The sequence below is a fragment of the Erpetoichthys calabaricus genome, chromosome 5 (assembly GCF_900747795.2).
Source record: "Erpetoichthys calabaricus chromosome 5, fErpCal1.3, whole genome shotgun sequence".
Classification (NCBI taxonomy): Eukaryota; Metazoa; Chordata; class Cladistia; order Polypteriformes; family Polypteridae; genus Erpetoichthys; species Erpetoichthys calabaricus.
Window position 1 is genome coordinate 16,644,214 of NC_041398.2, and position 26,619 is coordinate 16,670,832.

The window sequence follows — 26,619 nt, forward strand, 5'->3', positions numbered from 1 at the left end:
AACTGCATTTTGTGTTTACTTGTGTTATATTTGACTAATGGTTAAATGTGTTTGATGATCAGAAACATTTTATGTGACAAACATGCAAAAGAATAAGAAATCAGGAAGGGGGCAAATAGTTTTTCACACCACTGTATGTGGGGGTGCTGATGCTCAGGGGGCACCACAGAGTCTTAACTCGGCCTATCCACGACCCTCTGCATGTCACATTGGATTTCCTGTGGGTACTTTATCCGTACCTGCGGTGGGGTGGGCTGGCCCGGGGTTTGTTTCCTGCCTTGCGCCCTGTGTTGCCTAGGATTGGCTCCAGCAGACCCCCATGAACCTGTGTTAGGATATAGCGGGTTGCAGACTGACTGACTGACTGACTTTATTCGTACAGTACACGCTCATTGGGAGAAGGTGCTCGTGAAATTTCCAACCTGGAATCTTTTCGCGATTTCCTATTACACAATAAACTCGAGCGGCACACAAATGACATTACGGGACGGGACAAGCGAGCGGCTTAAACTTCGGTTTGAGTGAACGTAACCGGGAGAGTTGAAGTGAGCGGGCGGGCTTTGGAGTGTCGTCACCATCAACACCGAAGCACCTCAGCAGATCGACTCGACTCCCTTCCCTCTTTCTCATTTTCAAATGACTCACTACTCTTCCCTTTCGATGTCCCTTTTCCCGATTCATCGACCACATGCTGTCTTTTTTTTTCTCCCCAAATCCCCCCCATTTCTGCTCCACTTTCCTTTCCTCTCATCTCATCTCCCATCCGATACTACCGCCCAGGTGCTCACGTTACTCACCGACATTCGTCCTCGTCCGCTACTTCTTTCCTATTCTTCTGCTCCCTTTAGTCTCTAAAAGAGCTGAATCGCGTCTCGTATATCAGCCCGCGGCTTCCGTTGGAGAAATCAAGCAAATGGAAACGAAACGCGTCATCAACGAGCGACTCGACTGAGAGAAGGCGCTGCTGTGCGGATCTTCTAGTAAACACTGCCATCTACTGGACGGTAGGCGGATTATTAGTAAACCTGCCGGATCACATACGACCTGTTTAAATTGAATGTAATAATAATACAATCTTATATACTGTACAGGTGCTGGTCATAAAATTAGAATATCATGATAAAGTTGATTTATTTCAGTAATTCCATTCAAAAAGTGAAACTTGTATATTAGATTTATTCATTACACACAGACTGATGTATTTCAAATGTTTATTTCTTTTAATGTTGATGATTACAACTGACAACTAATGAAAGTCCCAAATTCAGTATCTCGGAAAATTAAAATATCAATTAAGACCAATGCAAAAAAAAGGATTTTTAGAAATGTTGGCCAACTGAAAGGTATGAATATGAAAAGTATGAGCATGTACAGCACTCAATATTTAGTTGGGGCTCCTCTGGCCTGGATTACTGCAGCAATGCAGCGTGGCATGGAGTCGATCAGTCTGTGGCACTGCTCAGGTGTTAGGAGCGCCCATGTTGCTCTGATAGTGGCCTTCAGCTCTTCTGAATTGTTGGGTCTGGCGTATTGCATCTTCCTCTTCACAATACCCCATAGATTTTCTATGGGGTTAAGGTCAGGCGAGTTTGCTGGCCAATCAAGAACAGGGATACCATGGTCCTTAAACCAGGTACTGGTAGCTTTGGCACGGTGTGCAGGTGCCAGGTCCTGTTGGAAAATGAAATCTGAATCTCCATAAAGTTCGTCAGCAGCAGGAAGCATGAAGTGCTCTAAAACTTCCTGGTAGACGGCTGCATTGACCTTGGACCTCAGAAAACACAACGGACCAACACCAGCAGATGACATGGCACCCCAAACCATCACTGACTGTGGAAACGTTACACTGGACCTCACGCAACGTGGATTCTGTGCCTCTCCTCTCTTCCTCCAGACTCTGGGACCTTGATTTCCAAAGGAAACGCAAAATTTACTTTCATCAGAGAACATCACTTTGGACCACTCAGCAGCAGTCCAAAGGCGAGACGCTTCTGACGCTGTCTCTTGTTCAAGAGTGGCTTGACACAAGGAATGCGACAGCTGAAACCCATGTCTTGCATACGTCTGTGCGTGGTGGTTCTTGAAGCACTGACTCCAGCTGCAGTCCACTCTTTGTGAATCTCCCCCACATTTTTGAATGGGTTTTGTTTCACAATCCTCTCCAGGGTGCGGTTATCCCTATTGCTTGTACACTTTTTTCTACCACATCTTGTCCTTCTTCCCTTCGCCTCTCTATTAATGTGCTTGGACACAGAGCTCTGTGAACAGCCAGCCTCTTTAGCAATGACCTTTTGTGTCTTGCCCTCCTCCTTGTGTAAGGTGTCAATGGTCGTCTTTTGGACAACTGTCAAGTCAGCAGTCTTCCCCATGATTGTGTAGCCTACAGAACTTGACTGAGAGACCATTTAAAGGCTTTGGCAGGTGTTTGGAGTTAATTAGCTGATTAGAGTGTGGCACCAGGTGTCTTCAATATTGAACCTTTTCACAATATTCTAATTTTCCGAGATACTGATACGATACGATATACAACCTCTGCTCCTTAGGGACAAGCTGACAGAGATGGGAGTAGAGTCATACCTGGTGGCATGGATCGTGGACTATCTTACAAACAGACCTCAGTATGTGCATCTCGGGAATTGCAGATCTGACATTGTGGTCAGCAACACAGGAGCGCCACAGGGGACTGTGCTTTCTCCGGTCCTATTCAGCATGTATACATCGGACTTCCAATATAACTCAGAGTCCTGCCACGTGCAAAAGTTTGCTGATGACACTGCTATCGTGGGCTGCATCAGGAGTGGGCAGGAGGAGGAGTATAGAAACCTCAACAAGGACTTTGTTAAATGGTGCGACTTAAACCACCTACAACTGAACACCAGCAAAACCAAGGAACTGGTGGTGGATTTTAGGAGACCCAGGCCCCTCATGGACCCCGTGATCATCAGAGGTGACTGTGTGCAGAGGTTGCAGACGTATAAATACCTAGGAGTGCAGCTGGACGATAAATTAGACTGGACTGCCAATACTGATTCTCTGTGCAAGAAAGAACAGAGCCGCCTGTACTTCCTTAGAAGACTGGCATCCTTCAACATCTGCAGTAAGATGCTGCAGATGTTCTATCAGATGGTTGTGGCGAGTGCCCTCTTCTACGCAGTGGTGTGCTGGGGAGGCAGCATTAAGAAGAAGGATGCCTCACGCCTGGACAAACTGGTGAGGAAGGCAGGCTCTATTGTTGGCATAGAGCTGGACGGTCTGACATCCGTAGCAGAGCAACGGGCACTCAGCAGGCTCCTGTCAATCATGGAGAATCCACTACATCCATTAAACAGTGTCATCTCCAGACAGAGGAGCAGTTTCAGCGACAGACTGCTGTCACTGTCCTGCTCCACTGACAGACTGAGAAGATCATTCCTCCCCCAAACTATGCGACTCTTCAATTCCACCAGAGGGGTAAACGTTGAACATTATTCAAGTTATTGTCTGTTTTTTTATCTGCATTTTTTATTACTCTTTAATTTAATATTTTTGCTGCTGGAATATGTGAATTTCCCCCTGGGATTAATAAAGTATCTATCTATCTATCTATCTAGCTACTGAATTTGGGACTTTCATTAGTTGTCAGTTATAATCATCAACATTAAAAGAAATAAACATTTGAAATACATCAGTCTGTGTGTAATGAATGAATCTAATATACAAGTTTCACTTTTTGAATGGAATTACTGAAATAAATCAACTTTGTCATGATATTCTAATTTTATGACCAGCACCTGTATATATTTAAATATGTATGTGTATGTGTATAGATAGATAGATAGATAGATAGATAGATAGATAGATAGATAGATAGATAGATAGATAGATAGGTGAAAGGCACTATATGATAGATAGATAGATAGATAGATAGATAGATAGATAGATAGATAGATAGATAGATAGATAGATAGATAGATAGATAGATAGATAGATAGAGATCAGAGCACTGCACTGCTTATCAGACTTTGAAGCAGCATTGAGGTCACAGTTATGATCTGGAGGAGCCCTCTGACGGTGTTTGTCGCAACCTTACTTTTCTTGTGAAGCCTTCTAAGGTTGATCAGTTTTCCATTTGTGTGGTAACTAATGCCAATGCCTACATTATAGTCTTTAAAAGCCTCAGTGAACATGGTGGAGAATATCAGGCTGAACAGCACCAGCGCCGACACACAGCCCTGCTTAACATTTCAGAGAGTGAAGGACTCCTGTGCGTCACCATTGTCCTAAACATTAGCTGGCATAAAATCAAGAACTTGCTACACCATGGTGATGAATTTCTTTGGAAATCCACACTTTAACATGATCTTCAATAACTTCTAACAGTGTGGATGCTTTACTCAAATCAATACATGGACAGCGACATCATCTTCTTAACAAAATATGCATTGTTCTCCTCTCTTGCTAAAGTAATCTTAGCCTGGAGAGGTTTGTTAATTTTTTACATTTAAGATGTCTCACTTAAAGGTTTTCCAGTGTTCTTTTTTGTCCTGGTGTCTGTATAAACACAAGGAACTCCAGTTTCTGTATTACATCTTGCCTGAAGAAGGAGCCTGAGTTGCCTCGAAAGCTTGCATATTGTAATCTTTTTAGTTAGCCCATACAAGGGGTCATTTTGCTTGACTTCTCACTCAAATCAATAAAGTTACAAACCAGATCAACATTTGGCTCCTGACATTTCTCCTGCAGCAGCTGAGCAGCAAACACCATATTGATAGCCTCACACCTTCCCAGAATCTACACTGGACCTCAGGAAAGAGTTCCTGGTTATGATGTGAAGTAAGATGATGAAGAAGCAGCCTGGGGAGAATCTCACCTGGGAGAGACAACAAGGATACACCATCAAGATGATCACAGAGCTCATAATGTCCGTTGTGTTTGTACAGGTGGATGACTGAAGTCTCTTTGAAGTCCTGTGGATTTATAACTTGCTCCCACATAACTTGGAAAAAAAATGTTCTGTCAGCACAGCACCACCTTCTCTGTAGACTTCATCAGGTATTGCAACTCACCCAGATGCTATACCTGCCCACCATATACAGAGAACAGGAAATAGAAAAAGGGAGCCCACCTCCTGCAAACAATCATCCATTGCCTCATGTTACAAAAAGTCTGTTGCAGACCTGCCAGTAGAGCTTCACTAGGCTGTGGACACCTGGTAGGAAACTGCGACTAAAGAAGTCATTAGACGACCACACGTTTCCCACAGCAAACACCAGTCATCTTGACCACAACAAAGAAACTCCGGAGTACGTCTACCATGAAACACTGAATGGTGAAACTAACTGTTCATTCAGCCATCTCAAAACCACCTAAACCAGTTAAGGCCTGTGGGGGTTGCAGCTCATCTTGTGACTTAGGCTGAAGTTAATTATTAAATTCACCATCATCGTCATCATTCTTAATCTCACTTTATCCAAATCAAGATCAGAAGTGCCTGGAGGCAACCCTGGCAGTAAAGGGTGCAAAGTTGAAACTAGCAATGAGCGGCTTTGCCAGTTCGTCACGTTTCAAAATTATTAATTTGTGTTGCTTAATTTGAAATGGACGATTTTTAAGAATTAAGGAAAACAAAATGTTTATAAATAATCCTCCATCGGTCCAGTAGATGGCAGTGTTTATGTGATTGGAATTGTTTTGTTTTTTTTTACAATTAATTCTTTTTATTGATAAGTGCAAATGTACTAAAATACAACTAATACAATAAAACACTGGTCTGAACTCCATGATGAAACAAAGATTGTATCGTCATGGCCGAGTCCTGAGGAGATGTGACATTAAAGACTACAGAAAGGAGTCGAGTAAGTTGAGTTATCTTCAGCCCAGGGGTTCATTGACTGGCACCCCTCGGCCAGCCTGCTTTTTATTTTTATTTTTTTTGGATATTTCAGGATACTCACCTTTACCTGGAGATGGTGTGCAGTTGTTAAATGTCCATCTATAAATTATTAGTTTCATTGTTATCACGTTCAGTGTGTTGTTTTTTGATTTTGTGTGTTTATAAAGTACAAATAGTTTGTGAAAGAGTTAACAGTTACATTACAAATAAAGAACACTCCAAGGGTTTAAAAAATCTTGAATGCTTTTAAAACATAAAAACTAGTGTGTGACAAAAGAAGCAGATCATAACTGCTGTAACAGAAAAATAATAAAATAAAAACAAAACATTGGAGGTACTGTACATACAGTCATATGAAAAAGTTAGGGAAGCCCTCTCAGCCTGCATAATAATTTACTTTCAACAAAAAAGATAACAGTGGTCTGTCTTTCATTTCCTAGGACCATCTGAGTACTGCGGTGTTTTCTGAACAAAGATTTTTCGTGACGCAGTATTTAGTTGTATGAAATTAAATCAAATGTGAAAAACTGGCTGTGCACAAATGTGGGTCCCCTTGTCATTGTGCTGATTTGAATGCCTGTCACTGCTCAATGCTGATTACTGTCAACACCAAATTGGTTGGATGAGCTCATTAAGCCTTGAACTTCATAGACAGGTGTGTCCAATCAGGAGATATAAAGGTATTTAAGGTGGTCAATTACAAGTTGTGCTTCCTTCCCTTTGACTCTCCTCTGAAGAGTGACAGACAGCATGGGATCCTCAAAGCAACTCTCCAAAGATCTGAAAACAAAGATTGTTGAGTCTCCTGGTTTAGGGGAAGGCTACAAACAGCCATCTCAGAGGTTTAAACTGTCAGTTTCAACTGTAAGGAATGGTATCAGGAAATGGAAGGCCACAGGCACAGTTGCTGTTAAACCCAGCAGGTCTGGCAGGCCAAGAAAATTACAGGAAGCGGCATATGGGCAGGATTGTGAGATTGGTGACAAACAACCCACAGATCACCTCCAAAGACCTGCAAGAACATCTTGCTGCAGATGGTGTATCTGGACATCGTTCTACAATTCAGCACAATTTGCACAAAGAACTTCTGTATGGCAGGGTGATGAGAAAGAAGCCCTTTCTGCACTCACGCCACAAACAGAGTCGCTTGTTGTATGCAAATGCTCATTTAGACAAGCCAGATTCATTTTGGAACAAAGTGCTTTGGACTGATGAGACAAAAATGGAGTTATTTGCTCATAACAAAGAGCGCTTTGCATGGCGGAAGAACAACACAGCAGTTCAAGAAAAACACCTGCTACCTCCTGTCAAATGTGGTGGAGGTTCCATCATGCTGTGGGGCTGTGTGACTAGTTCAGTGACTGCGGCCCTTGTTAAAGTCGAGGGTCAGATGAATTCAACCCAATATCAACAAATTCTTCAGGATAATGTTCAAGCATCAGTCACAAAGTTGAAGTTACGCGGGGGTTGGATATTCCAACAAGACAATGAGCCAAAACACAGTTGGAAATCTACAAAGGCATTCATGCAGAGGGAGAAGTACAATGTTCTGGAATGGCCGTCACAGTCCCCTGACTTGAATATCGAACGTCGAAAATCTTTGGGATGATTTGAAGCAGGCTGTCCATCAAATTTAACTGAACTGGAGAGATTTTGTATGAAGAATGGTCAACAATAACTCCATCCAGAATCCAGACACTCATCAAAGGCTATAGGAGGACAGCGTCTCGAGGTTGTTAGATTGGCAAAAGGAGGCTCAAATAAGTATTGATGTCATATCTCTGTTGGGGGGCCCACATTTATGCACCTGTCTAATTTTGTTATGATGCATATTGCATATTTTCTGTTAATCCAATAAACTTAATGTCACTGCTGAAATCCTACTGTTTCCATAAGGCATGTCATATATGAAAAGGAAAGCTCAGCCAATATACACAAAAATCCAAAGAATTAAGAGGGGTTCCCAAACTTTTTCATATGACTGTAAATAGACACAAGTGTTCTTTACATTCATTTACTCAGGGATGTCTAAAATGTCGAGATTCATCAAAATCTCGAAATCAAATTTCTGGACAATTACAATACTTTCCTTATACTTTGTGAACGAGAAAGTAAAAAAATGAAAAATGCTCCACAGAATTAAATGTTAAAAGGTCTCAAGAAAAAGCCTTGAACAGAACTCAAAGAAGCAGCTAGTAATTTGTTGGAGACTGGTGGTGCGAGAACCCAATTTATTTTTGTTGGCTGCAATGGATGCAAAGGAATCAGAGCTGCACAATTTCAATGACAGTAATTTACTTGGTTTTGAACTGGAAACATGATATCGTGGGTGAGTGTGGTCAATGTCAAATTCAGGCCTCTGAAGCAGAAAAAGAGTTTACTGTATATGCTCGCGTATATGTCGGGTATTGAAACCTGAAAAATCGATCACAAAAATCAGACCCCAACATATACGCCCGTTCAAAAATGCAACAGTTAATTTTTATTTTTATATCTTCCTGCCTAATCCAATCTCACACCAGTTTCTCAGACACGTCGAATTTTGTTGCAGCAGCGCAGCTATCAATTTCTTTCGACACTTCAACTACTTTAACTCTTTTAGGGCGGATGTCGACTTTTGTCGACAGGAGGGGTTGAGGGCGGCAATCAGCTGTTAATGGCGACAAAACTCACTGTCACGTCGCAGGCATTCCCTCTGTGCTTGGAGGAATGCTAGACTCGTTGACTCGGCAACTAATCCTTGCGTGTGCGTGAGTTGCGAAATGTAAACAATGGCAAGATGGCACCGACACGTCACAAGGGAGCGAAGCGAGTGCAGAAAAGAAAACACTCGGCAGACAATGTTTTGCACATTATCACGGAGTCAGACTCTGATTATTCAGAATAGGATTTTATTGGCAGTGATCAGTAGATCGAACAAGAGAGTGAGAAGCCGGCATCAGCTGATCGGACGCCAGCCGATGCCGCGCCAGCTGATCCGCTGCCAGCTGAATGCATTCGAGCAGGCGATGCATCTACGCCAAGGTTCGCGTGGGAGGAATACACAGACATTGATCCGTGGGCTACCGGACTTCACAAGACGGCATGGCTTGCTGTTGGACACGACAGATCACCAGCTGCTGGACTACTTCAGGCTGCTCTCTCCTGATGCTGCTTTTCAGCTACTGTCAGACGAGACAAAGAGGTAGGCAGAGAAATTTTTTGAATCGCGGGCTGCGTTTGCATCGCATTCTCGTTTTTCAAAGTGGAAACCCACAATAAAAGACAAGATGAAGCGCGCTGTGGCATTACAAATAGAGATGGGACAGAACTGGTGATATAACTTCAGGGAGCATTGATCCAAACGTGCTTTGTCCCCTGGTGGCTTTGGACAGGTTATGCAGCGTGATGATAGGTACGTGATGCTGCAAAGTTTTATTCAGAAAACTTCGTGGCAGTGGCATGGCACGATGGCAAACGGGTGACTTGTCTCTCTACAGTACACACTAACAATATATGTGAGAAAGTGCAGCAACAGACAATTGAAAAGTAGGCACCAAAGCAACACGTATTGTAAGGAGTGCAATGTGGCAATGACTGAAATTGGCTGCTTTGAGCGAGATCAGACTTTGCTGTGTAAAATGTATGTGATATGTATGTGAAATCATAGAGTATGCAGGCTCATACAACATGCAAGACAGTAACATTTGTCAAAAGGAAATATTTTTTGTTGATTTCAATTGCTTTGTGTTCTTTTTTTAAAAAAGTTAGTTTTTGGAAAAATATTCAGCTCTGGGAGAAAAGAAACAAAAAAAAAAAAATTAGCCCTAAAAGAGTTACATTTAAAACCAGTTTCATATTTTCTTCTGATCGAATGCTCCATCGTAGATAAGGGATGCACTTACGATAAAGGTGTATGAGGGTGTGAGATACAAAAAACACAAAACAGTGCAAACGTCGCTTCAGAATAGTTTGGGTATGTTCACAATACACAGAAGAAAAAGGCTGTGTGCTCTGTGGTTACTCTCTCAGGTGGGCGTTAGCATATAGTAATCTCTAGGACAAATAGTGGGAGTTTTCTGCATTCGATTTATACGACCAACATTATAAAATACCGTAAATTATATGGTAAAATCAACCCCCGACTTATCCGTGGGAGAACTTAAACGCGAGTATATATGTTAATTCAGATCTAATCATGGAAACTGGCAGTTCGTAATCAGGATCTGCCACAGTGGGGTGTGAATCTTCCATTGTTGAGAGATTTAACTTAAGTCGTGGCTAGTTTGCACCAAACAAAATTGTGAAGTTGCAAATGGCACCTTTTACAGCCAGTCAGACATATGATCACCGACAGAGTTTATTGTAAAAAAAAAAAAAAAAAATGAATCTAACATTGCTGAAAGTTTGGCTCAGAACCTCAGTGTTTCAAAGCAGTGGGGAGCGTAATGATAAATATTCAGCAGAGAAATAGAGTCATAAAAGTAAAGAGGAAGATATCAAAATAAAACACAGGAAAATAATACAAATGAAAGGAAGATGGCCTGCACTGAGGTGTCTACCACATTGTCTGATCTCAAGCTGGCCTCCTTTTCTGATGGCTCACAATTTCAGAGTGGGACCTCCTAACAGATGGCATCACTAGATACGCTAATGAAAGGTGAGTAAAGTCAGTTCCTGGTGATGTACAGGGTGCGGCAGAAATAACTCCCACATTTCAAAGGGGGATTGAAAAAAAAAAATGGTACGAGGTATCACCAAAAACTTTTTATTTCCCCAATGTAGATATAAAAAAGTATTTTTTACTTTAAGTTTTAAAAATTATATTGTCCAAATGGTGGCCTTGACGGCTGATACACATTTGGAGTTTTCCATCACTGTCACTAGCATGTCGGGCGAAATTCCTTCAATTTCTTCTTGAATGGCCTCCGATCGATAGATAGATAGATAGATAGATAGATAGATAGATAGATAGATAGATAGATAGATAGATAGATAGATAGATAGATAGATAGATAGATAGATAGATAGATAGATAGATAGATAGATAGATAGATACTATTAATCCAAGGGGAAATTCACAAATAAAAAAGAGAAAAATAAAAGTAGAAAAATAAAGTCGTACATGGAGCTGCTGAAAAGGCTGTCACTCTCGGCGGCGCCTGATGGTCTTTTTGAAATCAACTTTAGTTGGTCCAAGGACTGAAGACAATGTTTGAAAACCTCGGCCTTGAGGTACCCCCACAGAAAAAAGTCACAGGGACTTAAATCAGGTGAGCGTGGTGGCCACGGAACTGCCTTGCGCAAGGAGACCACTCAACCCGGGAAAGGTGGAAATGGGCTTCATCGCTAATCCACAGAATGAAAGTGGGAGGCACAGCTGCGAGGATCCCATTACAGCAATCCATATGTCTTCCCCAGTCTGCTGGAGACAATTCCTGACCAATCATAATCTTGTATGAGTGTAAATGAAGGTCAGTATGCAAAATTCGCCTCACAGTTCTTTCCGAAATCCGAAGAGCTGAGGCATGTTTCTGTGCTGAACGCGCTGGAGACAGCTCAATCGAAGCCCTCACTGCAGCGATGTTTTCGGGTGTTCTCACATTTTTGGGACGTCCGAGTGGTTTTCTCTTCAGTGCAGATCCTGTTGCCCTTACTCTTTGAACCCACAGCAAAATCGTTTTCTGGTCTGGAACACTTTCATTAGCACGTAAACCGAACAGCGTGCGAAACGCCCTCTGTGTCGCAGTTACAGATTCGCCATTTTTGAAAAAAGCCTCCACTACAAAGCCTTGATGCTCACCTGACCACGGCATGGTGACGACTGAAAACTTTATTATGTACCCTACCTAACAGAACAGACCGCACCCCTCTACCTGCTTTGGGCACCCCACAGTGATTTTTTCGAAATGTGGGAGTTATTTCTGCCGCACCCTGTATCACATGTCAGCCTTTTTAATCCACACAACACTTCTCCCTCTACAATCTCCAAATCCTTAAGCACATCTCTCACTCACTGTTTAAGGTTGTTCAATTTTTCACACGTGTAAACCTTTGATTTTGTCCATTTTCTGTTCCAATATATGTACAGGGTGCGCACAAAGTCCGTATACCCCTATCTTTAGGAGCATTTACAGGAATAACCACGACAATTTGGTTCCTGTGGATATCAGCCCAAGTCTTCTCGGTATTTCAAGGTGCGTTTCCGACATCCCGTCTGGTGCTGCCACCTGCTGCCGCTCGAGAAATCTCAACAACATAGCGGTTGTTCCAAGACATAGCGATGGGTGACACAAGTGTTTTCACGATCGAGGATCGTTTGGTGGACACGGTGTGGGTTCATGAGCGGCCTGTTACTGGGAAATCGATCAAAAATGTCATGAATGACTTTGTTGTGCGTTTGGGGAAGGCATCGCCGACAAATAGGACGTTGTTGCAGTGGGAGAAGAAGGCTTTTGCAACAGGTAGCATCCGAGATGCGCCGCAAAGTGGAAGACCATCCACAAGGCATGAAACGTGTGCAGATGTGGCAGAGTCTGTCCAACGATCCCCAATGAAATCCACTCGTAAACGTGCTGCTGAGTTGGGAATAGCGGAATCGACCATGCGAAAACACATCAAACAGGACTTGCAAATGAAATGTCGGCATCCATTGCCCGTTAACGAGTTATCAGATGCTGACTTGGACAGACGTCAGGAAGCTTGTGATCTGATGCTGCACCAATTTCCAACAAATGCTGAGAAGGAAAAGGCTATGTTCTCTGACGAGTGCGCGATTTATCGCAGCTCCCGCAATCGAAACGTGTTTTTCTGGGGAAAAGAAAATCCACATTTCTTTGAAGAAATTGAGCTGAGCCCACCACACGTGATGATCTGGGCCGGAATGACAGCACAGCATTTGTTTAGCCCTTATTTTTTTGATGGTTCTGTTAACCAAATCAGTTATCTGGAAGTGCTGAATGGCTGGCTCATCCTGCAACAGAGAAACCAGGTCGTCCTTAACAGTGTTTGGTTTGTTTTTGGGAATTGTTGGATCGGACGAGGAACAAACAACAATCCCGCTCCTCTTCTGTGGTCTCTGAGAAGCCCTGATCTCACAACTCCAGGTAATGCACTCTGGGGGTTTATCAAAGAAGACGTGCGGAAGCGTCGTTATTCATCGAATGATGAACTGAAACATGCGGTTCACGCAGCGTTCCAGAAAGTCACCCCGCAAATGTTGCAGAACATGAGCAGGAGAACCTGGCGGCGCATTCGGCTATGCAGATCATGGAGGGACCCGTACAGACGTTTTGGATTCCTAAGAGGTAACCTTTAGCTTTCAAAATCCTCCCAAAGATAGGGGTATACGGACTTTGTGTACACCCTGTATATTTTCATTGACCCTGACCATTTCTAAGGATAATTTTTTATTTTACTATTGTGAAAGCTGCTATTATGGGAAAATCATCAGTTTCCTCCGGGTGCTGCGGTTTCCTCCCACAGTTCAAAGACATGCAGGTTATGTGAATTGGAGATTCTAATTTGGGGTGTGCTTGGTGTGTGTATTTGCCCTGCGATGGACTGGCAGGACCCTGCCAAGAGCCCTATGCTAGCTGGGATATGATCCAGCAGACTCCCACAACCTTATTCAGGACTAAACGGGTTAGAAAAATGACTGACTGACATCTGCATAACATCTTAAGGGTTTCTGGAGACTGCTACGTTTGTGACTTGTTTTTTATATTCAGGACAGCAACATTGCTACTCTTCTTTTTTTTTTTTATCTTTTATTGAATTTATCAAAAACAACTAATGTTCCATACAATCAAGTCAAACTTAACAATAACTAAATTCAGTTCAACCCCCACCCATGAGAAAGACAGGAAGGCCAGCAGCCACAGTAAAACTTTTGAGAGCAGTAAAGAGATATAAATGCTTATTCTAAAATGTTATTGATTACATCCTAACAGGTTTTAAAAACATTTTGCATAGATCCTGTACATGAGAATTTGATTTTTTCCAATTTCAAATAGTATATAACATCAATTACTCACTGACATAAAAGAGGTGAGTTTGGATTCTTCCATTTGACCAAAATAAGTCTACGTGCTAATAGTGAAGAGAAGGAAATTACAGTTTGTTTGTCCTTCTCCACTTTAAGCCCCTCTGGGAGCCCACCAAACACAGCTATTAATGGGTTAGGAGTGATCATGTCACCTACAATGTCTGACAGACATTTAAAAATGTTTGTCCAGAATGTTGTTAATTTGGTAAAAGCCCAAAACATGTGGCCCAGTGAGGCTGGAGCTCGATTGTAACGTTTGCAGGATGGATCTTAATTTTGAACAATTTTAAACGAGACAGATGTGCTCGATAAAAAATTTTAAGTTGGACAATTGAATGCAACATGGCTACTCTTCTAGAATGATATTGTTTGCCTCGGAAGAGGACCACTACTGGACATTTACTTCCCAAATTCACGGCAGCAATAACGGTTTTCTTCTCTATGAATCTGTGTGTGCTTTTGAAGTGTGCTGCTACCACAGAATAACTTGCCCCATTCTGGACAAGACTAGGGCTTATCTTTGGTGTGCATTTGTCTTGTGTGCTTCCAAAGACCACTTGAAGATACAAATCTTTTTCCACATTCAGAACAGCAATATGGCTTCTCTCCAGTATGAATTCGTACATGTTTATGAAGTGCACCACTCTCCATGAATCTTTTGCCACATTCAGAGCAGCAAAATGGCCTCTCCCCCGTATGAATTCTTACATGATTACAAAGATTGCTACTTTTCGTGAATCTTTTGCCACATTCAGAGCAGCAAAATGGCTTCTCCCCAGTATGACCTCTTACATGTTTACAAAGAGTGCCACTATCCCTGAATCTTTTGCCACATTCAGGGCAGCAATATGGCTTCTCTCCAGTATGAATTCTTACATGTCTATAAAGAGTGCCGCGCTCTATGAATCTTTTGCCACATTCAGAACAGCAATATGGCTTCTCTCCAGTATGAATTTTTGTGTGCACCTTAAGATGACTGCTGCTAGTGAATCTCTTACCACATTCTGCACAGCCATATGGCTTTATTCCAGTATGAATTCTTGTGTGCTGTCGGAGACTGCTAACATTGTTAAATCTTTTGCCACATTCAGAACAGTCATATGGCTTTTCACCAGTATGGATTATTGTATGTCTTTTGAAGTCGCTATTGTAAAGGAATCTTTTGCCACATTTAGAACAGCAATATGGTTTCACATCATTCAACTTGAGATCGTTACAATCAGATTTCCTTTTGAACATTCTTCTGCGCTCTTGGCCCACACACAAGGCCTCTTGGTCTGTGCTGTGAACGTCTTGATGGTCAATTTCGATGGCTTCTATTGATGTTAGTTTCACAGCATTAAGAAAACTGTTCTGCAAAAAGGCTGCTGTCAAATGCTCGGACCCTCTTGTTGGTTTCTTTTTCTGTTCTTGTTTCTGTTGCACTCTGCCTTGAAGAAAGGGCTGAACACATGAAGATGGGGAGAAGCTGCCATCCTCTTGTAAATCTGCAAACACAAACAATTTACCTTTTTAAATAAACACATTTTTAACAAGAGATACTGTAGGTGGTGCATGTATGGATGCTGCCAGCTCACACTGAGGTTCATTTTAAGCTGTCTCCATGTTTTCTTGCTGCCTGTTGTCTTTCTCCATCTTCCTCCCAAAGATGTGTAGTGTTGATCAGTGAAATTAACCAAATAATTTTTCACATCAAATTTGCTGGCTTCAGTAATGACCTTGTTTGCTAAACGATTCCCCAAATACTTGACACACAGCCACCTCAGACAAACTTTTCTCCCCAGCACCCCATAATGCTTTGTAAGGCCAGTGTCACCTCACAGAGCTGTAGCAGTCAATGGTGGATGAGGAGGACCCCCGCGTAACACTGGATCAGAGGCTCGGTGGGTGTTAGTTGGATGTAATGAGAGGACCTTGGGAGACGCAGATTAAGCAGTACAAGTAGTGGGCTGTGCTGTTGTGGTTTTGTGTTGCAAAGTTGTTTGGTGCTGATGTCTCTCTCTTTTTTTTTATTTTAATAGTTATTGGTATTTTTTTGTTTTGTGGTTATTGATCTGTTGATCTATTGATGGGAGACATGCTGGTGCAGTGGTTAGCACTGCTGCCTCACAGCTCAGATTACATTTTTGGCTACAACAATTGGTCCAGCATAGCTGGCAGATGCTTCCCTGGCCCCTCTGAACATTTAAGACCACTGCACTATTATCCACTCATCACTAGTTCAGGTTCTCCAACCCCAAGTTTGATGAAATCCCCGATCTTTTCCACGATTTTATTGAACTCAAGGTGAAGTGCATTCAGCAGGGTTTGCTTCTCACTATTGTGGTGTTAATTGTCTCAAGACTGGACTGTTGTGACTGAGCGTGGAAGTGTGTATCAGTGTGGACTTCCATTCATTCTCAGGTTGAGGTTTTTCTCACCTCAAAAATTGCTGAGACCCCAAGTTAAGAAAATGGAATCGGCCAAGTGGAGTTGATGAAGTGAGGCGGTCATGAGGACTAGGCCAAAGCCCGCCATGTCCAGTGGTCACTATTGCCCCCTCACACTTGGTTATTTTCACTACTCTCAAGTGTCTCCTTTCGCTTAGGCTTTGTTTCTTAATCTTTACTAGGGTACTATTATGATATGTGCGTCCTGCGTCATTTAACGTTCCTCACATATTCTGTAGGTGTATGTTACTTTAAAAACCACTGCAAAGAAAATTCTGAGAGGCACTCAGAGTTATGACAGATTTAAAACTTGAGGAATCCACATTCAGAGTAAATGTCTGCCTGTGTGACAGGATGTGACACTTTGGACTGGTAACCCAAAAGCGAATCACACCCTCTAAATCAAACTTGGCTCAGCTGTGAGCACCAGAAAACTACAGACGCCTATGGATTTGAGCAAAATCACTCAGATTTGGATTTTTTTTTTCCAACTTTGCAAAAATTGAGTTGCAATTCAGAAAATCTAAGTTACTAGGGTGCTTCGCCCCCTGCTCGCTTCACTCGCCAACCCCCATTTTTGTTTTTCCGGATACACACTTTTAAGATTTTTTTTTTTTTTTTTTGAATTGTTGCCATTTCATTAGTTTCACTTTTATTTCAGAAGTTCGAGTCCCAACGTGCTGAATCTTTTTAATGAAGTCACGTGTTTAATGACTTTGTACCCTAATTCAGGATAGCTCTCTCTGTTAGGAATTTCAGCACAGACAAAACGATCGACATCATCAGCAGTTAATAATTTTTTTTGCAAAGTAACCAATAAATTCATGTGAGGTAAACTCTGTTTTTGAAATTCTCTTGACGTAAACTTCAAAGCCTTACAATATTTACATATAGTGCATCCGGAAAGTATTCACAGCGCATCACTTTTTCCACATTTTGTTATGATACAGCCTTATTCCAAAATGGATTAAATTCATTTTTTTCCTCAGAATTCTACACACAACACCCCATAATGACAACGTGAAAAAAGTTTACTTGAGGTTTTTGCAAATTTATTAAAAATAAAAAAACTGAGAAAGCACATGCACATAAGTATTCACAGCCTTTGCCATGAAGCTCGAAATTGAGCTCAGGTGCATCCTGTTTCCCCTGATCATCTTTGAGATGTTTCTGCAGCTTCATTGGAGTCCACCTTGTGGTAAATTCAGTTGACTGGACATGATTTGGAAAGGCACACACCTGTCTATATAAGGTCCCACAGTTGACAGTTCATGTCAGAGCACAAACCAAGCATGAAGTCAAAGGAATTGTCTGGAGACCTCCGAGACAGGATTGTCTCGAGGCACAAATCTGGGGAAGGTTACAGAAAAATTTCTGCTGCTTTGAAGGTCCCAATGAGCACAGTGGCCTCCATCATCCGTAAGGGGAAGAAGTTCAAAACCACCAGGACTCTTCTTAGAGCTGGCCGGCCATCTAAACTGAGTGATCGGGGGAGAAAGGCCTTAGTCAGGGAGGTGACCAAGAACCCGATGGTCACTCTGTCAGAGCTCCAGAGGTTCTCTGTGGAGAGAGGAGAACCTTCCAGAAGGACAACCATCTCTGCAGCAATCCACCAATCAGGCCTGTATGGTAGAGTGGCCAGATGGAAGCCACTCCTTAGTAAAAGGCACATGGCAGCCCACCTGGAGTTTGCCAAAAGGCACCTGAAGGACTCTCAGACCATGAGAAAGAAAATTCTCTGGTCTGATGAGACAAAGATTGAACTCTTTGGTGTGAATGCCAGGCATCACGTTTGGAGGAAACTAGGCACCGCTCATCACCAGGCCAATACCATCCCTACAGTGAAGCATGGTGGTGGCAGCATCATGCTGTGGGGATGTTTTTCAGCAGCAGGGACTGGGAGACTAGTCAGGATAAAGGGAAAGATGACTGCAGAAATGTACAGAGACATCCTGGATGAAAACCTGCTCCAGAGCACTCTTGACCTCAGACTGGGGCGACGGTTCATCTTTCAGCAGGACAATGACCCTAAGCACACAGCCAAGATATCAAAGGAGTGGCTTCAGGACAACTCTGTGAATGTCCTTGAGTGGCCCAGCCAGAGCCCAGACTTGAATCTGATTGAACATCTCTGGAGAGATCTTAAAATGGCTGTGCACCAACGCTTCCCATCCAACCTGATGGAGCTTGAGAGGTGCTGCAAAGAGGAATGGGCGAAACTGGCCAAGGATAGGTGTGCCAAGCTTGTGGCATCATATTCAACAAGACTTCAGGCTGGAATTGCTGCCAAAGGTGTATCGAGAAAGTATTGAGCAAAGGCTGTGAATACTTATGGACATGGGATTTCTCAATTTTTTTATTTTTAATAAATTTGCAAAAACCTCAAGTAAACTTTTTTCATGTTGTCATTATGGGGTGTTGTGTGTAGAATTCTGAGGAAAAAAATGAATTTAATCCATTTTGGAATAAGGCTGTAACATAACAAAATGTGGAAAAGGTGATGTGCTGTGAATACTTTCCGGATGCACTGTACTTCTGACATATCACCTATGGCCATATATTTGATCTCTATTTGCCTTTTCGTTATTTCTCTGAGTAGTAATTATTTTTTTGCGCTAATACGATGTTTACTTTCTTTTTTTGACACTTTCATTTTTTTCTGCTTTCATATTCTGTATCTCGCTCTGCATGCGTTTCATCCCTATGTGTTTTTTTTTTTTTTTTTTTGAGTCTTTTGAATTCCAGTTTTCATTATCTCTAACCTGCTCTGCATGTGTTTGGCCCCCTTTGTTTTTTAACCTCTTTATGATGTTTTACTTTGTTTTCTACTCTTTGTCTTTTATTTCTGACCTCACTTGTCCTGCTTTTCTTTCAATGACTCCTGGTCCATGTATATAAATAATTCACTAAGGCACGACTAAGGCACGCAAGACAACCATGGAGCACACAAGACAGAGCCAGAGCCCCGCCCGCCAACAATTCACTAAGACAGAGACCATGGGATACGCATGACAGAGCCACGCCCGCCAACTCACAGAGCCCCGCCCGCCAACAATTCACTAAGACAGAGACCATGGGATACACATGACAGAGCCACGCCCGCCAACTCACAGAGCCCCGCCCACCAACAATTCAAGCGAGAGTGAAAGCATTTGCGAAGAATGTTTTCATTAATCAAGAACCAAAGTCTGGCTTGAAGACGATCAGATATCATTGTAGTTCTGACCATAAACGATGCCGACTGGTGATCCAGCCGTATTCCCATGACCCGCCGGGCAGCCAATCGGGAAACCAAAGTCTTTGGGTTCCGGGGGGAGTATGGTTGCAAAGCTGAAACTTTACTCCCTCCTGCTAAATAGTTACGCGACCCCCCAGCGACTGGCATCCAACTTCTTAGAGGGACAAGTGGCTTTCAGCCACGTGAGATTGAGCAATAACAGGTCTGTGATGCCCTTAGATGTCCAGGGCTGCATGCGCCTACACTGAATGGATCAACGTGTGTCTACCCGGCGCGGAGAAGCGTGGGTAAGCCATTGAACCCCATTCGTGATGGGTACCGGAGCTTGCAATTGTTCTCCACGAACAAAGAATTCCCAGTAAGTGAGGGTCATAAGCTCGCCCTGATTACGTCCCTGCCCGTTGTACACACCGCCCGTCGCTACTAATGATTGGATGGTTTACCGAGGTCCTCGGATTGGCCCTTGCGGCCTCTGGCGGAGCGCCGAGAAGACGATTGAACTTGACTATAATAGAGGAAGTAAAAGTCGTAACAAGGTTTCCGTGGATGAACCTGCGGATGGAGCATTACCAGTTGTGCCAACCCGTCGTTGACTGTTAGGACCCGAAACCTCTCGAGCCTGCTTCCCTGCCCTTTCGGTCACGGACAATTGTATGTTGCTCTCTCTCCAGAGTTCCATCTTTTTATTCACTTACAGTCGTATCCTCAAACCCACCCCATTTGGACAACTGTGTCTTTCAGGAAGTGTTCACCCATCAATACATAATTATGCGGCGTAAGCTACGCCGCGGTTTGGCTAGTGGTGATTATTTTCCCTTTTCCGAGTAATAATTTCTGTTTGTTTGCGCTCCTGTGATCTTTACTTTCTTTTTTATCATACTTTCTAAATTTTCCTCCTTTCATATTCTTCAGCTTTCTCCACATGTGTATCTTTTTTAGCGCCTTTCGAATTCCACTGCTTTCATAATCTCTAACCTGCTGTGAATGTGTATAGCGCCAACATCTGGATTGGACGTGCTTTTTTTTTTCCCCAATTCCACTTGTTCCGGGCTGATAATTACTTTCCTTATTTTCTGAATTTGCACCTAGATTATTTTTTTTCTTTTTGTCTCTCCAATGCTTTTGAGTCTCTTTTTTCCATGCTGCTTCCTTCTTTGCTTTGTCGTCTACATTTTATCTATAACATATTGTTCTAATACACTTTATATGCGCTGAGAGCCCTGGATCTGTGTGTGCTCAAAGCCAAAACACGAGTGTGTGTGTGTGTGTGTTGCTGGCTGCCCCGCTCTTATTTATTTGGTAAGTAGGGCGTGTCTTGCAAGAATCTCATGTTCGGCGTCAATGCGAGACGGTCCTGGGACAATCTCTTGGCACAAAGTCTCATGTTTAAGGTCCCCGCGAGACGCTCGGTGGCCAATCTCTCTAGTCTTGCGGGTCTTTTAAGTGTCTTCTGTGATCTTAACGTGAAGATCACGTATCGTAGCCGTAACTGTTCCTCTACAGGATTTTTTTTTATAATAGAGATTTGTAACAAGATGTGATGTTTTTGACAACTCATTGATCTCCTTAGCGTTAGTCCCCGGGTGTCACTCGGGGAAAATGTACAAATTTGTCTCGTGTAAGCGTTAGAACTGAGAATCACTCAGGCTTTAAAAGTGCTGTCAGTCCTGCTGCGGAAATTTGCTGTAAGAAAAACATAAAATGAAATGATGAAGAGGGAGAGAAGAACATCACACGTTACAGAAAGAGACTATTTTAATACGTAGTGACCTGTGAGAGGGCTCAATATTAGAATAGTCACAGGATTACTATGGGATGTTATTATAGTCACTTACAACAGCACCTTCTTGGATCACGGCCTTGTTGTGGCAGAAGGGCTTGCACGGTCTAGTGATCCTCAGAGCTATGTTGTCGGGAGCTATATGCTCCTGGTAGGGCTTCCCAAGGCAAACAGGTCTGAGGTGAAGATCCAGACTAACTTGATCTTGAGACCCCATATGGACTTAAAACAAGGATCGGCGTTTCCCTTGCCCGGGAAAGGGTACCCGGGGCCCCACCCTGGAGCCAGGCCTGGGGGAGGGGCTCGCTGGCGAGCAAGAAGTGGCTGGACCTTCGACCACGGGGCCCAGCCCGAAGGCACAACGTGATTCCGCTCTCTTGTGGGCCCACCACCTGCAAGAGAGGCCATAGGGGTCGGGTGCAATGTAATATGGGTGGTAGCCGAAGGCGGGAACTCTGGCGTTCCGACCCTCGGTTGCCGAAACTGGCTTTTGGGACATGGAATGTTACCTCTCTGGCGGGGAAGGAGCCTGAACTGGTGCGTGAGGTTGAGAGGTACCGGCTAGATTTAGTCGGGCTCACCTCTATGCATGGTCTGGGCTCTGGAACCATTCCTCTTGAGAGAGGCTGGACTTTGTTCCACTCTGGAGTTGCTGTGGGTGAGAGGCGTCGGGCAGAGGTGGGCGTGCTTATGGCCCCCCGGCTCGAGGCCTGTACGTTGGGGTTCTCCCCGTTGGATGACAGGGTTATTTCCCTACGCCTTCGAGTTGGGGGAAGGACTCTGACTGTTGTTTGCGCCTTTGTGCCGAACAGCAGTTCAGAGTACCCAGCCTTCTTGGAGTCCCTGGAAGAGGCGCTGCGAGGTGCAGCTCCTGGGGACTATATCGTCCTGCTGGGAGATTTAAATGCTCAAGTCGGCAATGACAGTGAAACCTGGAGAGGCGTGATTGGGAGGAATGGCCTCCCTGATCTAAACTCGAGTGGTGTTCAGTTGTTGGACTTCTGTGCTCGCCATGGATTGTCCATAACGAACACCATGTTTGAGCATAAGGGTGTCCATAAGTGCACTTGGCGCCAGGATGCCCGAGGTCGCAGCTCGATGATTGACTTTGTAATTGTGTCATCAGATCTGCAACCTTCTGTCTTGGACACTCGGGTGAAGAGAGGGGCTGAGCTGTCAACTGATCACCACCTGGTGGTAAGTTGTATCAGATGGCGGGAGAAGCTGCCGGACAGACCAGGCAGACCCAAATGAATAATGAGGGTCTGCTGGGAATGTCTGGCGGAGGAACTGGTCAGAAAGATCTTTAACTGCCACCTCTGGCAGAACTTCAACCTCATTCCGAGGGAGGCGAAGGACATTGAGTCTGAATGGGCCATGTTCCGAGCCTCCATTGTCGAAGCAGCAGAACGGTGCTGTGGCCACAAGGTTGTCGGTGCCTCTCGTGGCAGCAATCCACGAACCCGGTGGTGGACACCTAAGTTTCGAGAGGCTGTCAAGCTGAAGAAAGAGTTCTTTCGGGTCTGGTTGACCAGTGGGACTCCAGAGGCAGCTGAGGGGTACCGGCGGGCCAAGCGTGTGGCGGCATCGGCTGTTGCAGAGGCAAAAACTTGGGCATGGGAGGAGTTTGGGGAAGCCACTTTTGGTCGGCACTGAGAAGGTTCTGGCAAACCGTCAGGCGCCTCAGGAGGGGAAAGCGGTGCTCCAACAACACTGTGTACAGTGGAGATGAGGCCCTGCTGACTTCAACTGCAGACGTTATAGACCGGTGGAAGGGATAGTTTGAGGATCTTTTCAATCTCACCAGCATGTCTTCCTTAGACGAAGCAGAGCTGGAGGACTCCGGGGGGGGCCCATCCATAACAGGGGCTGAGGTCTAAACTGAGTGATCGGGGGAGAAAGGCCTTAGTCAGGGAGGTGACCAAGAACCCGATGGTCACTCTGTCAGAGCTCCAGAGGTTCTCTGTGGAGAGAGGAGAACCTTCCAGAAGGACAACCATCTCTGCAGCAATCCACCAATCAGGCCTGTATGGTAGAGTGGCCAGATGGAAGCCACTCCTTAGTAAAAGGCACATGGCAGCCCACCTGGAGTTTGCCAAAAGGCACCTGAAGGACTCTCAGACCATGAGAAAGAAAATTCTCTGGTCTGATGAGACAAAGATTGAACTCTTTGGTGTGAATGCCAGGCATCACGTTTGGAGGAAACTAGGCACCGCTCATCACCAGGCCAATACCATCCCTACAGTGAAGCATGGTGGTGGCAGCATCATGCTGTGGGGATGTTTTTCAGCAGCAGGGACTGGGAGACTAGTCAGGATAAAGGGAAAGATGACTGCAGAAATGTACAGAGACATCCTGGATGAAAACCTGCTCCAGAGCACTCTTGACCTCAGACTGGGGCGACGGTTCATCTTTCAGCAGGACAATGACCCTAAGCACACAGCCAAGATATCAAAGGAGTGGCTTCAGGACAACTCTGTGAATGTCCTTGAGTGGCCCAGCCAGAGCCCAGACTTGAATCTGATTGAACATCTCTGGAGAGATCTTAAAATGGCTGTGCACCAACGCTTCCCATCCAACCTGATGGAGCTTGAGAGGTGCTGCAAAGAGGAATGGGCGAAACTGGCCAAGGATAGGTGTGCCAAGCTTGTGGCATCATATTCAACAAGACTTCAGGCTGGAATTGCTGCCAAAGGTGTATCGAGAAAGTATTGAGCAAAGGCTGTGAATACTTATGGACATGGGATTTCTCAATTTTTTTATTTTTAATAAATTTGCAAAAACCTCAAGTAAACTTTTTTCATGTTGTCATTATGGGGTGTTGTGTGTAGAATTCTGAGGAAAAAAATGAATTTAATCCATTTTGGAATAAGGCTGTAACATAACAAAATGTGGAAAAGGTGATGTGCTGTGAATACTTTCCGGATGCACTGTACTTCTGACATATCACCTATGGCCATATATTTGATCTCTATTTGCCTTTTCGTTATTTCTCTGAGTAGTAATTATTTTTTTGCGCTAATACGATGTTTACTTTCTTTTTTTGACACTTTCATTTTTTTCTGCTTTCATATTCTGTATCTCGCTCTGCATGCGTTTCATCCCTATGTGTTTTTTTTTTTTTTTTTTGAGTCTTTTGAATTCCAGTTTTCATTATCTCTAACCTGCTCTGCATGTGTTTGGCCCCCTTTGTTTTTTAACCTCTTTATGATGTTTTACTTTGTTTTCTACTCTTTGTCTTTTATTTCTGACCTCACTTGTCCTGCTTTTCTTTCAATGACTCCTGGTCCATGTATATAAATAATTCACTAAGGCACGACTAAGGCACGCAAGACAACCATGGAGCACACAAGACAGAGCCAGAGCCCCGCCCGCCAACAATTCACTAAGACAGAGACCATGGGATACGCATGACAGAGCCACGCCCGCCAACTCACAGAGCCCCGCCCGCCAACAATTCACTAAGACAGAGACCATGGGATACACATGACAGAGCCACGCCCGCCAACTCACAGAGCCCCGCCCACCAACAATTCAAGCGAGAGTGAAAGCATTTGCGAAGAATGTTTTCATTAATCAAGAACCAAAGTCTGGCTTGAAGACGATCAGATATCATTGTAGTTCTGACCATAAACGATGCCGACTGGTGATCCAGCCGTATTCCCATGACCCGCCGGGCAGCCAATCGGGAAACCAAAGTCTTTGGGTTCCGGGGGGAGTATGGTTGCAAAGCTGAAACTTTACTCCCTCCTGCTAAATAGTTACGCGACCCCCCAGCGACTGGCATCCAACTTCTTAGAGGGACAAGTGGCTTTCAGCCACGTGAGATTGAGCAATAACAGGTCTGTGATGCCCTTAGATGTCCAGGGCTGCATGCGCCTACACTGAATGGATCAACGTGTGTCTACCCGGCGCGGAGAAGCGTGGGTAAGCCATTGAACCCCATTCGTGATGGGTACCGGAGCTTGCAATTGTTCTCCACGAACAAAGAATTCCCAGTAAGTGAGGGTCATAAGCTCGCCCTGATTACGTCCCTGCCCGTTGTACACACCGCCCGTCGCTACTAATGATTGGATGGTTTACCGAGGTCCTCGGATTGGCCCTTGCGGCCTCTGGCGGAGCGCCGAGAAGACGATTGAACTTGACTATAATAGAGGAAGTAAAAGTCGTAACAAGGTTTCCGTGGATGAACCTGCGGATGGAGCATTACCAGTTGTGCCAACCCGTCGTTGACTGTTAGGACCCGAAACCTCTCGAGCCTGCTTCCCTGCCCTTTCGGTCACGGACAATTGTATGTTGCTCTCTCTCCAGAGTTCCATCTTTTTATTCACTTACAGTCGTATCCTCAAACCCACCCCATTTGGACAACTGTGTCTTTCAGGAAGTGTTCACCCATCAATACATAATTATGCGGCGTAAGCTACGCCGCGGTTTGGCTAGTGGTGATTATTTTCCCTTTTCCGAGTAATAATTTCTGTTTGTTTGCGCTCCTGTGATCTTTACTTTCTTTTTTATCATACTTTCTAAATTTTCCTCCTTTCATATTCTTCAGCTTTCTCCACATGTGTATCTTTTTTAGCGCCTTTCGAATTCCACTGCTTTCATAATCTCTAACCTGCTGTGAATGTGTATAGCGCCAACATCTGGATTGGACGTGCTTTTTTTTTCCCCAATTCCACTTGTTCCGGGCTGATAATTACTTTCCTTATTTTCTGAATTTGCACCTAGATTATTTTTTTTCTTTTTGTCTCTCCAATGCTTTTGAGTCTCTTTTTTCCATGCTGCTTCCTTCTTTGCTTTGTCGTCTACATTTTATCTATAACATATTGTTCTAATACACTTTATATGCGCTGAGAGCCCTGGATCTGTGTGTGCTCAAAGCCAAAACACGAGTGTGTGTGTGTGTGTGTTGCTGGCTGCCCCGCTCTTATTTATTTGGTAAGTAGGGCGTGTCTTGCAAGAATCTCATGTTCGGCGTCAATGCGAGACGGTCCTGGGACAATCTCTTGGCACAAAGTCTCATGTTTAAGGTCCCCGCGAGACGCTCGGTGGCCAATCTCTCTAGTCTTGCGGGTCTTTTAAGTGTCTTCTGTGATCTTAACGTGAAGATCACGTATCGTAGCCGTAACTGTTCCTCTACAGGATTTTTTTTTATAATAGAGATTTTTAACAAGATGTGATGTTTTTGACAACTCATTGATCTCCTTAGCGTTAGTCCCGGGTGTCACTCGGGGAAAATGTACAAATTTGTCTCGTGTAAGCGTTAGAACTGAG

The 26,619-nt window shown here is 43.9% G+C and overlaps 2 protein-coding genes across 2 annotated transcripts in view; both read right to left on the reverse strand.

Moving 5' to 3' along the window:
• The window catches only part of LOC127525820 (zinc finger protein 16-like), a 31,793-nt gene extending 30,871 nt beyond the window's left edge, over positions 1 to 922 (reverse strand). The window contains exon 1 of the mRNA XM_051927558.1: positions 798 to 922. The gene's annotated coding sequence lies outside the window, so the exon portion shown is untranslated. The remainder of the gene's footprint in view (positions 1 to 797) is intronic.
• Positions 1 to 26,619, reverse strand: part of LOC114641603 (gastrula zinc finger protein XlCGF57.1-like) — a 187,792-nt gene that overhangs the window by 135,347 nt on the left and 25,826 nt on the right. The window lies entirely within an intron of this gene.